Source organism: Calidris pugnax, unplaced genomic scaffold (genome assembly GCF_001431845.1).
Source record: "Calidris pugnax isolate Ruff unplaced genomic scaffold, ASM143184v1 scaffold61, whole genome shotgun sequence".
Lineage (NCBI taxonomy): Eukaryota > Metazoa > Chordata > Aves > Charadriiformes > Scolopacidae > Calidris > Calidris pugnax.
This window is the reverse complement of record NW_015090945.1, coordinates 1,343,707-1,356,944: the sequence shown is the minus strand read 5'-3', so window position 1 is coordinate 1,356,944 and position 13,238 is coordinate 1,343,707. Positions and strand designations below refer to the sequence as shown.

Sequence of the window (13,238 nt, the reverse complement as noted above, 5' to 3'; positions counted from 1 at the left end):
GCAGGGGGTTGGAGGAGATGATCTCCAGAGGTCCCTTCCAACCCCATATTATTCTGTGATTCTGTGGGACTGAAGAGCTGAGATTCAGAAACACCTCGATTTGCAGTTCCAAGAGCGCGCTGTACAGGGGGGTGGATGAAAGTGGAGGACAGAATTTTTTCACTCTCACGTTCTTGATGAGACCCGTCAAAGGCTCCTCTTGCATTATAACCCTTTTTCTGCCCCCTACAGAACTGCACACGCAAGAGCTAAAGCTGACGCTGCGGATCAGGCCGCTCAGGCAGCTCGCCAGGAATGTGATATCGCCAGAGCAGTTGCCAGAGAACTTTCACCAAATTTCTACCAACCAGGTAATGAAACATTGTGGGGGGGTTTGTGGGTTTTCTTTTCCTCTTTTTTTTTTTTTTTTTTTTTTTTTTTTTTTCCTGCAGTGAAAGGATTCTGTGTTAAAAAGTTTATTTCGTTTGGAATGTTGTCATTTATACGGAAACAATAGCCATGTGTAGGTAAGGAAGGGTGGACCATGCTCATGGAGATTTTGGTTTCATTTTTTAATCATTTGGTGTCTATTGCTTTGTGTAAGAACAGGCAAGTGTTGAAAAGTCAGTATCGAGCACACAACTTTGCCTCAAATGAATAGCTTCTTCAGGACGGTGTTGAAGATGGACTTCAGAGAGCTTAAATCAACAGAAATTTGGGTTATTTCTATAGTGTGTTTCTTAGGGGAAAGATCCTTAGCTTCTTCACTGACCCAGGGAACTCCTGGAGCTCCTGCTTAGCTAAACCCTGAGTTCTGGAGAGTGTTGTGGTGCTCTGTAGAGCATTAATCCCTTATCAAGATATCATAGAATAAAGTCTGTATCACAGATATCAACACTGCAACCCATTTTCACCCGTCACATAGTTTGGAAAGTTGCTACAAAAGGAAGCAAAAAGTGCTTTTTGCTTTGTTTTTCAGATGCCTCTCTACGAGGTTAATGTTTTTGTGTACTGCTCTGCAGCTTAAGATCGAACAGATAAAATTGAAGTCCCCTTGCCAATTTAATGTATTTTCATAAGCCTGTCCTTTCTCTCACCTGTCACATGAGTTGAGTCACATCTTGTTATTACTTTTCAAGGACTTGCCTGCACTCGTATGCTCATGGAGATTAGAGCTCCGAGATTCAGTTCCACTTACCTTCATCTTCTGCACATCCTTGTTTCAGCCACAGACCCTTATATCCTTAAAAGTACTCAGAGTGTGGATGCAGGCTAGTATCATGGCCCACAAAATCACACAACAACATTCTTCAACAGTTTTCTGACAATATTTTCTTCAATTTTTAGTATAAATGACCACTACCTGTAACTTGTTACTAAATCCTTACTCTCAGCTTAAAGAATGCAGAACTGTAGGTAAAGCTCAACAGAACCATTTCCTGCAGTAAGATTTTACTGGCTTTGAAATGGTATCAATATCTACATCTCCCTGTTGGAGATGACCTTGATGCAACCTCTGTTGTGGACTTTCATTAGTGGGCCACACTTACTCCTGTAGTACCCAAGTCTTTTTCTTTTTTTCATTATTTCCTTCTTCCATCTACTGATGAACTCCTGATTTATAGCAGCAATTAGTCTCATCAGTCATGAGTTAAGCAGCCGTACCGTAAGTTTGGCCATGCAAAGCACTAATAGCAGGGACCCTGTCAAAGGAAAGCTTGAGAGAGAATAGAAGTAAGGAGGAAATAAAGCATTTGGAATGAAAGCATTTCAAAGTGTCAAAGGAAAGCTTGAGAGAGAATAGAAGAGGGAACTAAAGCATTTGGAATGAAAGCATTTCCTGCCAAACCCTTGAAATAAAAAAATGGCTAGAGCTCTCGAGAGAAAATGGAAATATCTCACGGTATGAGATTGGACACCAAGAAACCCCCCAGATCAGGAATTTTCTGGGTGTCTGTTTCCACTTCCTGACACAGGATATAGAACCATGGGATCATAGAATTGTCTAGGTTGGAAGGGACCTTTAAGATGGAGTAGCACTGCTGACAAACTGGTGGAGATATGGGGAGAGGAGGTGCGGGACTCTTATTTTTCTGTCACTTAAAACTTGTATTCCAATGACAGAGGGGAGGAGTTTGTATCCCTTCCCCAAACCCAGCTGTATGCGGGTACAGTCACGTAACGAAGCATTTCTCAAAGTCTTCTTACTCTGTTCTTTGGGTGGAAATACCTATCAGTTAGCCAGTGACCTCTCAAAAGATAAATCCCTCTTTTGGAGTCTAAATGTTAAATTTCTTCATTATTTTCAAGATTGCCAAATACAGCATATTTGTACCCATTTGAAAAAAACATTGTTCTTCCCGTTGCTTAAGTAACTTTTAAGATGTCAAGGTGTTAACTAGACTTCAGTTATCCCAGATAAGCTGCAGAGAAACACCAGATTCATAAATTACCCATTTGAAAAAAACATTGTTCTTCCCGTCGCTTAAGTAACTTTAAGATGCCAAGGTGTTAACTAGATTTCAGTTATCCCAGATGAGCTGCAGAAAAACACCAGATTCATAAATCGTTGTGGTCCTTTCAGACACTGTCAGGTCACACGTCCTCTCCATCCTCAGTGTTCATGGTGCCTTTGTCAGATACGTTCTGTGTGGTACCCGTGACCCCTGAGCCTCACCTCAGCCAGTCCACATCATTTAAATATTTCCCAAGTACCATCCTAAGAGACAATTTTAGCATTAGCTTTTGTCCTTTATGGTAATAAAATAGATAAATATTTTTAAATATTTACATTCGCTCACACAAACAGCCATAAATACCTGCTTTTCAAATAGCATTTTTGGTACGTTTGAGTAAAAAGAAGGTAACCATTATTGCTTCCTAATGGCAACTTCTCCCTTTTCTTCTGTCGCTTGAGCTTTTTAGTTTTACAGAACCTTTATAAGTTAGTGCTGCTAAGAGGTAATGATAAGTATTGTGTCTCAGTCTCCAAAACTATAGTTAAGAGAAAGCTTTCCATTGTGCTAAATTGTCTTAAAAACAGGTTATTGTGGGAAAGTGTAATTTTTCTCTCATTGCTTGAGCTGCTTGGTACCATAGCGAGCGTGCTGCCAGTGACAAATAAATGTGTGTAGTCTATCAACGAGTCTCTTAGAAAAGAGAGAGGGGGGAAAAAGTGAAATACAAATACTTCTCTGTAAATAAGCTAAGCATTTTTTCCTGTCTTAACGAGCGATCTCGGCATTACCTGCGGCCCAAGTGCATATAAATATTTGAAAATCTTTTGATAAAGCTCTTAAATTTCAGATTCTTAAAAAGCGACCTTCTGGGCCGCATACCCTGGTGTTAAGTACAATTTATAATTACAGTGAATATTTGTCACTCATTGTGCCGTGACAGTTCTTACTTCCCAACTACTTTGTCCCCTGATTAAATTTTACGTTCATTAAGGCATTTTGGCCCAAGCTGCCAAGAGGCTCCTGCTTTGTAACGTGGTTTCAAAGGAGACTGAAAGGAGCACAAAGCACTAAAGGAAAGGATGCAAAGCAGCGTTCGGCGGGTGGGAATAATGATGTCAGTCTGAATCATGGCTGTCAAGGTACCGTCAAAATCTTCTGATTTAGCTTTCCCGGTAATTGATTACCTTGATATTTGCATATAAGGAAAGCAAGACTGATTGGGAAGGTCTGTGTTGTAGCATAAGGACTTCAGAGCTGTTTTCTCCAGACTTGTTCTCAGGTGAGACCCCGTGCCTGCTTTTGCCGTAGCAGAGATTTGGCTTGTGGTCAATAGCTGTAGAGCTGTGAGCCCTACATGTCTTTTGTAGGGCTGTCTCCACAAAGCTATACATTTTTGTAGGTTTAATGAATGTTGCAGTCTCTGTAGAGGCCAGGCTTTACAGGCCTTTTATCGCTAAATAAGTCAAATTTTGTGAAATCCCAGCTCTGACCTGTTTTTTTTCCTCCAGGCACCGCTAGGCTTGTAGATGTGTCAAAAGAGAGCACACCAGGACAGGAAACAAATGAAACCTGAGTCATAGCCTCATGCACGGGAGTCATCCAGGGACAGTTTGAGATTGCCTTTGCTTAGGGGAAAACAATAAATGCTGGTTTGTGTCTCGTGAAAACCTAGAGAAGGGCGAGTGAGTAACGGGAGTGCTGCGTCGACGGCGGAACAGAAAAGAAAGGCTTTGACAGCCTGTACAAAGGGGGAGTATTCTTTGACTTACCCACTCCTTCTGAATTCCACAGGAAAGCATCTCTAAGGTTGTAAACACACCATCAGGAGGCGAAGTAAAGTATGGACTTGCAGAGACCGGAGAGCTGAGCCCTGGTTGTCTGCGTGCATATATATCCTGCAGCAAAGGGATGCTGCCCTTCCGTTCGCTTTGAATGAATAACATTTGATTAGAGGAAAAGAGGGGTAGAACTACTTTGCTGCAGGGTAAGAGCAGCCCCGGCGCTTTACCATGGAGCAATTAAGGTCTGGAAATTCAGATGTGAATTGTTTTACGGCAAATTAATTGCCAGGCCAGCCAGCTGCTGGGCCAAGCGTACGAGGCTCACCAGAACAATTCCTGTCGCCTCTGACCTCCTCAACGAGGCACGAGAGAAACCAAGGAGCAGTCTATCAATTAGCTGTCTCTAAAGAGACGGGTAGAATTTCTTTAGGTGAAATACGTGAGCAGAGAACAAAGATTTTTCTAGTGAAAAGAATGAGAATTTGTCGGGTTCTAGCAGTATTCGTTCCTGTGATGCTTGGTTGCTGTCACAGCTTCACCATTATCATGCTGAACATCACTAGTTTCAGAAATAAGCACTTTAAGCTTCTGTTAAGGCAATTTCTAATGCCTTAAAGACCAACTGTGTTTTACACCCTCTTTTGACCACTGGTGGATGTCTGTAGCCTCAGAAGGAAGCACATCCTTCCCGTCTTCCTCCTCCTGCCACCTCCACCTCCTCCCGTTCACAACACGCAGACTCCATATGGACAGGAAAGAGAGATTGCTGCCTGATGCTAATTAACTGGAATTTACTGGGCTAACTGCATGTGGACCAGGCCAGATATTTTTATTTAAAAAGCCAATTACAATGAGCATTTTTGCCTGATTAGAGTTACCAGCCATGCCATCCGTGTGTGCCTGAAAGCGTATGGAAGCTCGCTGGTTATTCTTAGTCATACAAGAGCCGGTTCATTTTCTGGAATTATTCGACATACGGCTTCATCATCTTCACACAACTGTTGCCAGGATTCTTGCTATGGCATCTTTTCTCTAAAATTTATTGCTTCCATCCCCTTTCCACACCGCTCTGGAGAAGCCTATGGAAGTATCCTCTAAGTATCCTGCTGTCGTGCTGCCTCGTCCCACTCCCCATCGCTCCTGACCGCATCCGGGACAGGACCTGGGAGAAGGAAAAAGGAATGAGTGGTTGCAAAGGACTAGCCTTAATTCTCCAGGATGCATTCTTAATCTCTCCAGGATACTTTTGGGTCACATAATCAAATTATTTTCTTTGGAAAAAAATGTGCGTAATTAGTTTTGGGTAAATTCACTTTTAAGACTAACCACAGAGAACCGGTTTAGGGAGGTGAAGCTGTTACAGTCACTGAAATTTTCACACAAGGTGCCATTAGGTAGTTAATTTGCATCTAGATACAACTTGTGGTTGGCTAGGAAAGGCTATGGGATCTGGCTATGAAGCTAGCCAGCTAGTCAGGCAACTAGCCCAGACTAGCTTCAGCGCTGTCTCGGCTGTGTTGTTATTGGAGATCACAGAATTGCCTGGGTTGGAAGGGACCTTCCAGATCATCAAGTCCAACCATCAACCCAACTCTGACAAAACCCATCACTAACCCATGTCTCTAAGCACTATGGCTGCCCGGCTTTGAAATCCCTCCAGGGATGGTGACTCCACCACTGCCCTGGGCAGCCCATTCCAATGTGCAATAACCCTTTCCGTGTAAAAATTGTCCCTAATCTCCAATCTGAACCTCCCCTGGCACAACTTGAGGCCGTTTCCTCTCATCCCATGGCCTGTTCCTTGGGAGAAGAGCCCGACCCCCCTGGCTCCCCCCTCCTTTCAGGGAGTTGGAGAGAGCGAGAAGGTCTCCCCTCAGCCTCCTTTTCTCCAGGCTGAACACCCCCAGCTCCCTCAGCCGCTCCTCACAAGGTCTCCAGCCCCTTCTCCTTGTGCTCCAGACCCCTCACCAGCCCTGTTGCCCTTCTCTGGACCCGCTCCAGCACCTCATGAAGCAGCTTCTTGAACTCTAGCCAGGGGGTACCTATCTCAGCTGCCACCAGGGGAGTGTTAATTACAGGTATAATCTGAGAGAAGGAGGTCAGTGCTCCCTTAGAGTTCTAATTGCCTCCTTTCTTCTCTTCAAAATTCGTCATTTGCTCCAAAAAGGAACCATTCCTTCCAGCAGACAGAACCTGCCCGCTGTTGGCCTGCTCCGGCAGATTTCTATATTGGTCTGTCACAGTGTCCACCAGCCAAGGACAAGGTGAAGTAGGGTCTGTCACGTGGGGGTATTATCACAGTGTCAACGTTTCCATTATAAATCCTATTTATAACAGCATCATAAATATTTGTTCCATGTTGAAATTCAGCTAACGAGGTCTGCGCTGTGAGAGCTTCCCTTACAGGGCCAATTTTCACTAGAGTATGGGGGTTTGTTTTGAAAGGATTTTGTTTTAGTTGTGAAGTAGGTTGAAAAAGGATGGGTTTCTCATATTATTTTTTTAACACGTGAGATGGGTTACATCAGCACATCTCCACAGCTGTGCTCCTTAGGGTGCCTTGTACTGCTTGACCACGAGCTGCAGGCTTTTTTGCTGGTGTTTTTGTAGGAAATGGGGAACAAGAGATGTGTTTCAGAGGGAAGGGTAGGACATTAGAGGAAAATAATTTCTCAGCTACATTCTACGTTCGTCAAGGCCAGAGAAATAGTTAATTTACACAGCATTTTATTCAAAGAAAGTCTGCAAGATTTAAGGCTGACTTAGAAGGAGAGAGACTGTAGAGAGAGATCTGAAAAAGAAAGATGTTTTTCAGATTATAGACCTAGAGTTATCTAGTATTGTTCGGTCTGATGTAGAAGACCATGCTGAGAATTTAGAGGAAATGAAGGTTGTCTGCTTCTTAAGTCTTGTAGCACTTATTCACTCAGCTCATAATCTGCACAGGAGTCAAATCTGGAACTCAAACACAGCCAGCACGGAATCGGTAGCGGAAGTTTTTTGTGCAGTGAGATTAAATGTGATGGTTGTAAAAATTCTGTGAAGGCAACCAAATGCCGGGAAGAAAAACCTGCTGCTTCCTCTTCCACACTTGTAGGAGGCCCGAGAGGCAAAGTATCTGATACAGCTTCGGCAGTTTATTACTGCTGGGAACTAGGATGCTCACAATAAAAGTTTTGATGTGGAATAGAAAGGCAAACGCATGACTGCTCTGCAAGAGGAGAGAATAAACTAAGAGAACAATGAAGAATAAATAATAAGAGCCATAAGAATTCTGGTTTTGATGTAAAGCATGACTGCCAAACTGGTTTCAATTTTCATCCTGAACTTCTTCTTCAAACACAGTGTATTTTCTTGTTTAGCAAAAAGACAAGACATGACAGTTACTGATCCATAATGCTTTCAAAAGGAGAATCAAATCTGTTTAAATAGTTTTCCTGTCTGATTCCAGTTGCGATGCTGGGGGTTGTTAATGACAATAAAAAGAAATAACCATTACCCTTCTTCTCCATAGAATCATAGAATGGTTTGGGTTGGAAGGGACCTTCAAGACCATCCAGTGCCACCCCCTGCCCTGGGCAGGGACACCTCCCACCAGACCAGGTTGCTCCAAGCCCCATCCAGCCTGGCCTTGAACCCCTCCAGGGATGGGGCAGCCACAGCTTCTCGGGGCAACCTCTTCCAGTGTCTCACCACCCTCACAGCAAAGAATTTCTTCCTGAGATCTCATCTCAATCTCCCCTCTCTCATTTTAAGCCTTTTCCCCTCATCCTATCAAGAATCCTATGGCTCCCCTCCCCAAACAAGAGTCCCTCCCCATCTCTCCTGGAGCCCCTTGAGGGACTGGAAGGGCCTCTGAGGTCTCCCCGGAGCCTTCTCTTCTCCAGGGTGAACAACCCAATGCAATGTACCTTTTAAAGTTAGTCATAGGTGGAAGATCTGTGTATTCTGACTTCTTACGTCACTGAATGATGACGTGGCTTTTCAGGTTGTGGCAATAGTAGAATATCACATTATGTGCTACCTTTGTGTTATATTTTTAGGTCATGTTGGTAGTACATGGTTTGAAGGACAGCAGGCTGCCAGCCCAAATCGCAACAGTACCATAAAATAAAAACATGTAGGCATCATTCTCCATGACGTTCGTGGATCTTGTGAGCAAGTAATTGTTGGCACATGCTGGTTCCAGTGATGCCTCCAGTGCAGGAGGAGAAGAAAGGCTACCAGGAGATGGGAAGGGCTACAATGCTAACAACAAATCGAGAAGCCCTAGAAGACTGAGCTGGAGAAAAATTCAGCCAAGAGAAGCTATTTCCCAGGGGAGGATGAGGAGGAAATGAGGATTTGAGAGTAAGAGTGAATTAAGAAAGATTACAAAGCATCCCAAAAGGTGAAACATATTTTAGAGTATTTTAGGATTATGCAACGTGGAGTCTTCTCCCTCTTGCTTACCTCAGAGTTTGCTTTCCTAGGTGCCATGGGACTGCCATGCTTGTGGTAGTAAGTCCAGAAAAAAACCCAAAAGTATTGCAAAACAGCCACATGGAATTTAAAAATTGATCCAGGCAAATTTTTTTAATTTCCCCTTGCTGGGGAAACTGCTTATGAACGTTTGAAATGCTGATTGTACCTCACCAAAATGCAGCTGCCATCAGAGGCTGAAAGTTAAAGCAGGTATCCAGGTAACCCAGACTTGGGTTTCTCTTAAAACTCACCAGATACTGTCAACAATTCCTTTCATTTCAAATCTTCTTTCTCTTTTGTGACATGCTTTATTTTTAAACTTTAGGAAATGTGTGATTTTTTTTTCCTGTAAAGCATTCTGAAGCACAGTTAAGGAGAACCATTATTCCATCTGGCATAACCAGCTTTAGATGCAGCCAGAACAAGGCAATGGGGCCTACATATGTCACTTTGAATTAAAGAATTATGAAATGACATATCTCTGCATCACTATGAGTAGGGCATTTCTGTCTAGGGAAATCCCACCTCCAACTTGGCAATGGAGTCAGGTGCCCTCTTACTGTCTGGGGCTCAGAAATCTTATGTATCTGGCTGGACATGGACCCACCCATGAAGGAGCTGCACCGTTCCCTGTCCTGTTGTTGATTCCCTGTATCCATCAGATGAGTCCTGCAGACATCTGGGATGACTGCCACCAATGTGCCCTGGTGGCCAAGAAGACCAATGGTGTCCTGGGGTGCATCAAGAAAAGCGTAGCCAGCAGGTTGAGGGAGGTCATCCTGCCCCTCTGCTCTGCCCTGGGGAGGCACCATCTGGAGTCCTGTGGCCAGTTCTGGTCTCCCCAGTTCCAGAAGGACAGGGAACTGCTGGAGGGGGTACAGCAGAGGGCTACAAGGTTGATGAGGGGGCTAGAACATCTCTCTTGTGAGGAAAGGCTGAGGGACTTGTGTATTTTTAGTCTGGAGAAGAAAAGACTGAGGGGGGATCTGAACAACACCTATAAATACTAAAAGGGTGGGTGTCAGGAGGATGGAGCCAGGCATTTTCAATGTTGCCCAGGGACAGGACAAGAGAAAAGTGGCACAAATTGGAACATGGGAAGTTCCATCTCAACATGAGAAGGAACTTCTTTCCTGTGAGGGTGGCAGAGCCCTGGCAGAGGCTGCCCAGAGAGGTGGTGGAGTCTTCTTCTCTGGAGACATTCAAACCCACCTGGACACGTTCCTGTGGGACCTGCTCTGGGTGTGCCTGCTCTGCCAGGGGGTTGGACTGGATGATCTCCAGAGGTCCCTTAAAAAACCCATATTATTCCGTGATACCTCTTAAACCATCATATCAATGTCAGGCAGAAATGAGTGCTCAGAGCCCTGTACCTCTTTATGTGCCTTGCTTATATCCATCAATTTATCAATGCTGGTGATCCTCACCCGTTAATTTCCAGCCTCATTCAGTCCCAGTTGAGTCTGGCGAGATTTGGCACGTGATATTGCCCAGCCCTCTATTCAGTTAGGCTGAATTCAAGCCAGCAGCCTAGCAGTTAAAAAATTTGTGGGGTTTTTTTCTTTTACCAGTACAAGCTTCAGAAAAATAAGAATAAAACAGAGGAAGTACTAATGACATTAATTATAGTTCTTCCCCCCCCACTACACATCTCCACAATGAAGCAATAATAAAAACCCCTGTCTTTCTAAAATTTACTGAATATAGTTATTTGCAGTTTCATAATGACTCATCAAATCACCTCTTTTAGCAGACTGATAAATGATTATTTTTATTTCCTTCACCTACAGTTCCCATCCTGAGTGCTGAGGAATTATTATGAGATAGATGTCCCATCCTGAAAAATCCTAACATTTGGGATGCTTGCAGGAGAAAAGGTCCTATATTAATTGGTCCTCTAATGGGTCACCAGGCTTTTCAGGTTTTATTAATGCTCATCAGAATAGCAAATAAATCTTACTGTGAGAGCATAGATATTGTTGCCAACAGGGATATTTTAGAAAAAATTGGTCACATCAGAAGATAACAATCCAGGTGGTTTTCACTGGTTTATTTCTCCAACCATATACAGCAACCTATAGTGCCAACACCAAACTATGTATTTTCCTTTTTGTATTATAACGCATCTAAACACAAAAGACTTCAGCTTTTGCTTCAAAAATATCATACCTTGGATTTGTACTAGGATATAACACGCAGTAAGGAAAAGAAACTTACTCATCATTTACTCTTTCCTTCTCCCCATCTTTGAATCCTGATTGAGTCGCCAGTTCTCAGCTTCTCCAGGAAGGTGACATTTATGAAAGATATGTGACAAACTTAAGGCCAAAGTGCTGTGTTGGCTTTGGATTACTCGGAAGACTTGCACTTCATTCCGAGTTTTGACAAAGGCTTCCTGTGCAACTTCAGGCTATCACTTTACCAAAGATTTAGCAAAGCTTTGAGGGTGATAACACTTTATTGACAGCTGACCCGTGACTTCAGAGAGATTATTCAGATGAAGCACGTGCTTTGGGTCATGGTTTCCCTTTAGTTTAGCTCCCCCATCTGTAAAATGGGCAGGTGGTATAACCTTTTTGCTATCTTTTGTCTTGTACTTCTAGATTGTGAACTTTTCAGAGCAGGAATTCGGTCTTTTTTTTATAGAAATGTTCAGGAGTTTAGTGAAAAGGGACCTCTAATCTTAGCAGACTGTGGTGGCCTCCTTGAGAAAATAGCTTTGATCATGTCACCGTTGCCCCACAGATGGTCAATAAACCTTGCAGTGAAGATGGAGAGTCTTTCCATTAACGATGCATATGTACAAACAAAATTAGGGAGCGAAGTACCTGCTTCATGAATGGAATTTATCACATAAATTTTCTTGTAATCATGAAATTATAATGTCATTTGTTACCTGGGTTACTCTTCCTATAGGACTATACATTTGTTAACTCTTTCTGTAGCAGTGAAGATAGTTAGGTTGCAGCATATAATGTGTACTCTGATTTAAAAGACAGAAATAAGCACACACTCACCTAATGATTATTTAATTAATATGTTCTGTAAATATTACATTCTCTTGTAATCATGAAATTATAATGTCATTTGTTACCTGGGTTACTCTTCCTATAGGACTATACATTTGTTAACTCTTTCTGTAGCAGTGAAGATAGTTAGGTTGCAGCATATAATGTGTACTCTGATTTAAAAGACAGAAATAAGCACGCACTCACCTAATGATTATTTAATTAATATGTTCTGTAAATATTACATTCTAGAGCCTCCATTAGTGGCATCGCAATCTTTTTTTGATTTCAAGGGACTGATAAAATTGTAATATGAAATGCTTGTTTTTCATTAATTGTAAGAATGGTGAGACTGTGGGGACAAAAAAGTGGAGGAAGTCTCATGAAGAAATTATAAAATGTTTATAAAATTATTGGTAAAGTTGAGGTTTTTCTCTTAAGGAGAAGCTGTGGGGTTTTTTTCTTTCTTAATCTAAATTTGTACAGATTAAGAGCCTAAATGCTATTTGCATATATTAAGGAGGTAGTTTGGGTAAGTTGTTCTTTTTTCCTCTGAAAAACAGAGAGGACCTTTCTGAAGAACAAAATTGGTCTCCTCAGTAAAGAACACATCAACCCCTAGATTTTAAATATAGTTTTGCAAATTGTGATGACCTAATAAGCATAGTCTCATTGGTAATGCCAGGTAATTCCCAAATTAGCATTTTTGCGCAGGGTGTAATTACAGCACCTTCCATCCAAATCACTTTTAACTGATTTAAAGGTGGTGGCTAGGCCTTCACAAATTGGAGGGGGAGAAGGGGAAAGAGGATCAGGAACCACAGAATCTTCATGGTTGGAAGTGACCTTTCAGATCATCGTCAGGATCCTCACCTTTTGTTCAGCAGCCAGCCAGGTTACACCTGGGAACACCGATCCACCACGGCGACTGGAGACACCCAGGTGACAAGGCCCTAGAGTCCTACAGCCTGTGCTCACCTACAGGGTCTTACAGGACCCTGCTCCAGACATGTAGGGTCCAGGGCTGCAGGACTAGGAAGGCTCTACAGAGGGATCTGGACAGGCTGGATCAATGGGTCGAGGCCAATGGTGTGAGATTCAACAAGCCCAAGTGCCAGGTCCTGCCAGCAGTGTGCCCAGGTGGCCAAGAAGGCTATAGTGTGGCCAGGAGGACTAGGGCAGTGATGGTCCCCCTGTCCTGGGCACTGATGAGGCCCCACCTTGAGGGCTGGGTCCAGTTTTGGGGCCCTCACCACAAAAAAGACATTGAGGGGCTGGAGTGGGTCCAGAGAAGGGCAATGGAGCTGGTGAGGGGTCTGGAGCACAAGGAGAAGGGGCTGGAGACCTTGTGAGGAGCGGCTGAGGGGGCTGGGGGTGTTCAGCCTGGAGAAAAGGAGGCTGAGGGGAGACCTTCTCGCTCTCTCCAACTCCCTGAAAGGAGGGGGTAGCCAGGGGGGGTCGGTCTCTCCTCCCAAGGAACAGGCCATGGGACGAGAGGAAACGGCCTCAAGTTGCACCAGGGGAGGTTCAGATTGGAGATTAGGAAC

At 43.4% G+C, this 13,238-nt stretch overlaps 1 protein-coding gene across 1 annotated transcript in view; it reads left to right on the top strand.

Annotated features, from left to right (window-relative positions):
• Window positions 1–224: 224 nt before the first annotated feature.
• Window positions 225–13,238, top strand: part of LOC106893736 (junctophilin-1-like) — a 31,172-nt gene continuing 18,158 nt past the window's right edge. The window contains exon 1 of the mRNA XM_014951930.1: window positions 225–350. The gene's annotated coding sequence lies outside the window, so the exon portion shown is untranslated. The remainder of the gene's footprint in view (window positions 351–13,238) is intronic.